Source organism: Sciurus vulgaris, assembly GCF_902686455.1.
Source record: "Sciurus vulgaris genome assembly, chromosome: 12".
Taxonomy (NCBI): Eukaryota; Metazoa; Chordata; class Mammalia; order Rodentia; family Sciuridae; genus Sciurus; species Sciurus vulgaris.
In genome coordinates, this window is record NC_136473.1 from 93,216,154 (window position 1) to 93,220,853 (window position 4,700).

Genomic DNA, 4,700 nt, shown 5'->3' on the forward strand with positions numbered 1-4,700 from the left:
TGTGATGGAGTTTGCAGAGAAGTTATTCCACCTGAAGAACAGAGTGTGGAGTCAACGCTCAGAGTAGATCCTGATACACATAGCAGTTCAAAACACTTGGGAGAAACACTTTCTTCAATGTAGTGAAATAGACTCAACAAATATTCATGGAATTTAATATTCTAAAGCAAAATAATTCAACTGTGGTAAAATAAGCAATCTGTTACTATATTGCAATGGCAATATATATCTGTATCTTGAAATATTTCCTGTGTAATTCAAAATATACAGCTGTAGTAAATCAGCTCTAATTCTAAATTTATTTGAAGTAAACTTCAACTTGTCACTGCTAAACTGTTCTGTAAGCATCAAATTAAAAATTAACTGTAAAATTTACATGCCATCATTTACCATGTAGTTGAGTAAAACTTATTATCTTAAACACTTTTTATTCAAGAAAGACTAAAGTAGTTTTAACCAAGCTACACTTCAGAGCCTGTGTTACCACATCTGTAAAGTTTAGGGCTCTCAAAAAAAATTGTTTTCTATAAAATTTTGATGGATTTTATTCTATTAAATATGTAAATATTATTTATTACTATTATTATTAAGTTTATACAAAAGGAAAAAATCATTGTCAACAAGCAAATACTATACTATCCATAGCATTAAGTTCTACTACAAAGTTGTGCAATTGGTCATCCAAAGTGACATTGAAGAGTGAGACCAATAAAAATGTTCACATAAAGAAATTTTAAAAGTCGTAAGAATAAAAAAATGAAGAAAATGAAAAGAAAAATGTTCACTCAATTTTAGGAAAGCAACAAATACATGTTTTACTCTTTTTTTAAAGTTTTTTTCACTTTATTAATTGAAGACAATTAGTATAATAAAAAAATTAACCTTTTTTTAATGTTTTAAGGACAAAGTGGTTAAAATTAATGTTACAAATTTCCAGAACTATTTGGACTAATTTTTGTGACAATCCAAAAAAGGGCTAAGCTAAAATCTCATATTCCAATTGAGTCAGCTACCAAGTTTCATACCTACCCCCTATATAACCTCAAAAAATTTTAAATAAGATGGTTTATAACAGAAATACTGAAAATAAGTCATCCTCAAATACTTTTAGATTTTCCCCATTGGCCAAAAATCACATCCAGAAACCCAAACAAAACAATCACTGAAATGTTTGAGATCTGCTGCTGAAATCCAGAGCTGTGAGACAAGAAAAGGAGAACGAAGCAGATAGCCCTACCCTCACTCTCTTCTTGGGCAGCACTGGTCTTCTCAAGCTCCTAAGCCATGTAAGTTAATATTGTGAGTTCATAAAAGTCAGTAGTAACACTAATAGTAATAATAACATAAATAAAAGTAGGCTCTGGTTAGGGAGAGGGGATCCGTTTACTGCTGCCCTGCTGAGGTACATTTGACCACCAAAGGCAGGAAAGCTATTTGCATCCTGAACTAATGGGTACAGTGTTTTTCAAACAAGATATTTCCATGATGGACACAATATAGACTCAGCAAATTTTCTCCTTCAAGCAAAACATAGCTTCTATTTCAAAGAGCACTGATTAGGCTTAATGCCATTAGGGAACCATCAGGATTTGTGTTGTTACTACTTTTAACCATCAGTTACTTTCTAAACCAAAAATTGAGGGTGGTTAACTTGACCGACAGTCAAGATTTAGGAATGCAGGAGCAAATCCAAGGTACAGAGGAGCAAGGCCTTAATGCTAAGGCCTTCAGGTGTGCAAGGACTTCATGCTTTGGAACCTTGTTAGGTTGTCAGGTCCTAGCTATTCTTGTGGTTTTTGTCAGTAAGAATTCATTTCCCTCTTCATGTCCCTCCTGAAAAGCACTGAATACAATATGATTTTAGAAATTATCAATAAAGTTTATTGGTAGCAATGTAAATCAATTATAATTATAAAACAAACCAAACAAATTTTCCAAATGAATAAACCTTAAGTTCTATTAATTGCCTATAACATATCTGGCAGATATGTTTTTAAAAATCAACAATATTAGTTTTCTTTGTAAATTAATTGTAAAAAATGTAACTGTTGAGTCAATCCCCATTAGTACCTGAAAGTACAAATACAAATCAAATAAGGTTCAAAAGGCCTCATAAAATATATGACTGAATAGTCTAAATATGAAAATAATTTTTAATTGCTTGATTTACTTCATAACATTTTTTGTACAAAAAAAAAAAAAACCCTTAGAACAGTACACGTTTTTTGGATTGTACATAAAAAGTTCACCTCCAGATGTCTTTTCTGTCAGATATTTAATCTTTCTTCATTGTCAAAATATTAATTTTCATTCCTGGTTGGATTTTTCTTCTTTGATAATTCTTTTTGTTACTCTGCTGAAATATTTCTCAGGGAAGGAATTATGACCTTGGTATGGCAGAAAATGATCACTTAGCAGATGTGAATACTGGTCCCGGTTTTCAAATTTCTTCACCTTTTCCATTGTCATCAAGCGCCTTGATGTGTGACTGGAAAGCCTCTGCTCGCAGTTGCTGATGAGTTTCAGGCAAGGGTGCCAGGGTACCATCTCTTCAGTGTACTCTGGTGTGTACACTGGTAACCAATAGACTAGTCTTCCACCTAATAGGAGGGTCTCAGCTGCAAAGTTCAACAGGTCAAAAAACATATCACTCAGGTGATAACTCAAGGAAACAGGAACATGGCTTTCTGGATATTTCTCTATTCCCCTAGGTATTTCTTTCTGTGATCCTGTTCTCGTAGATTCTCTGATGTCATATGGAGGATCAGTGATAATGGCATCAAAAAATGTGCCCTTCCTCCAGGAAGGTTTAGATGCATCTGAAACCAGAACATCAAGGTAATACTTCTCTAGACCATACTGACAAAGATTTGCTCTGATATTTTCATCTTGTCCTCTCCATTTCTGGTTTTTCGTACTAGCCTTTCCCAAGCCATGAACTGTATTGTAGTCTATGTCTGTCCCATATACATATGCACCAAAATGAGCAGACGCGAATAGGAGGCCACCTGTTCCAACAAATGGATCAGACAACATCATTTTCTTTCACTTTTCCGTGGTTTACCATGATGAATGATAAACCAGCATCCATGCTTTATTTCCAATAAAGTGTCTCTTTTTGATATTATATGACTCAATTAGCTCTCTCTGTCCATCTGCAATCCATCTACCAAAATAAATATTATATGGATTCTCAGGGATGCAATTCGGGTCCAAACCATAATCCTCCAAAATAGAGAATATATGTTGTGGTTTCTTTAAGTTCACTTTTCCTTCAAAAGGCAGAAATTCAAGCGCATCGATTCGTTTGACTTTTTCTTCTTGTGTCAATGTTTTATTAAATGTGTGAATCTTTATTTTATACGTAGAGTCTGAATGCAGAAATGGAATCATCTTCTCCACAGGATAATTTTTAAGAGAACTATACAGCTCCTCAGGTGATCTTCCATGACCCCATAGTTCAAATATAGACTTGGCACACACTGTCCGTTTCATTAAGTTTCTTGCAATATCTTCAGAGGGAAGACTAAGAATCCAAAATGGAGACTTTCCATAAATGTTCTGACTGCTGATGAACTGACCTTCACAAAGTGAAAGCAAAGATTTTATTTCCTGATATTCTAGCTACTTGGGAAGCTGAAGCAGAAGTATCAAGTTCCAGTCCAGCCTCAGCAACTTTTGGACACCAGGGAGGCGGAATTCCAGGTGTTCCTGAACCATGACCAGTAGATACTGGTTCAGGGTGCATAGCTGCGCCATTGCGGCTGCCCTCCGTGCTCCTGCGTGGCCCGCATGGGCCCCCTTCTCCCACATGTTATACTCTTAAACAATGACTATCATATAATTGAGGCAGCATATTATGTCACAAACAGGAAAAAATATCTATGCAAACACAATTCAAGATGAACTTATGTCACCCATGATGCAAATCCATTGTGAGTAGATTACTGCCAGTTCTTCAGAGGCATGAACCACATACACCCCGTCCACCAATTTCACAAGGCAACATGTAGTGACTTAGGTCTCAATTCTTTTAACTCTGGTTTGGACAAGTGCTTACCTGTACTTCTTTATAAGAAAGAGATAATGATAACATTTCATTTAAGGTGTTATTATGAAGCTCAAATAAATTAGCAAAAGCAAAATAATGTAGAAAAATGCCTAATATTAGTGACATAAGCCAATAAATTTTAATCAGGTTAATTGCTGATACATAAGACAACCTAGTCATTTATTTCATATCACTTTATCCAAAACCAAAATATAAAGTCATTTGACTTCATAATATAATCCTATCTATATCCCAACATTAATATTCACTCTGAATTCTTTTTAACATAAGACTTTAAATAACAAAAGAAATCCTATAGGTTTTGTATAATCAATAACTCACCTCTAAAATATATAAATGAGCTTAAACAAACTAAATAACCAAGAAGAGTTCTACTCATATGAGAATAATCCACAAAAGGAAACATTCATGGGACTGGGTTGGAGAAAAAAAAAAATTTTAAGTATAAAATAAATAATACAGGCAATCAAGAAATAGTAATGAAAAGACTTTGCCCTTTTAAGTATATTAACCATGATGAATGTATAGAATTCAGAAAAAAATTTAACTACTACAGTCTTATCCAGGGCAATAATAACCATATATAAAACCAAAGAAAAATAATAAACCAAGATAATATTTACATCAT

The 4,700-nt window shown here is 33.9% G+C and overlaps 1 pseudogene across 1 annotated transcript; it reads right to left on the minus strand.

Moving 5' to 3' along the window:
• Positions 1 to 1,809: 1,809 nt before the first annotated feature.
• Positions 1,810 to 3,607, minus strand: LOC306641118 (tRNA (guanine(10)-N(2))-methyltransferase homolog; annotated as a pseudogene). Its single transcript has one exon. The product of its transcript is annotated as a tRNA (guanine(10)-N(2))-methyltransferase homolog (transcript).
• Between the last annotated feature and the right edge of the window lie 1,093 nt (positions 3,608 to 4,700).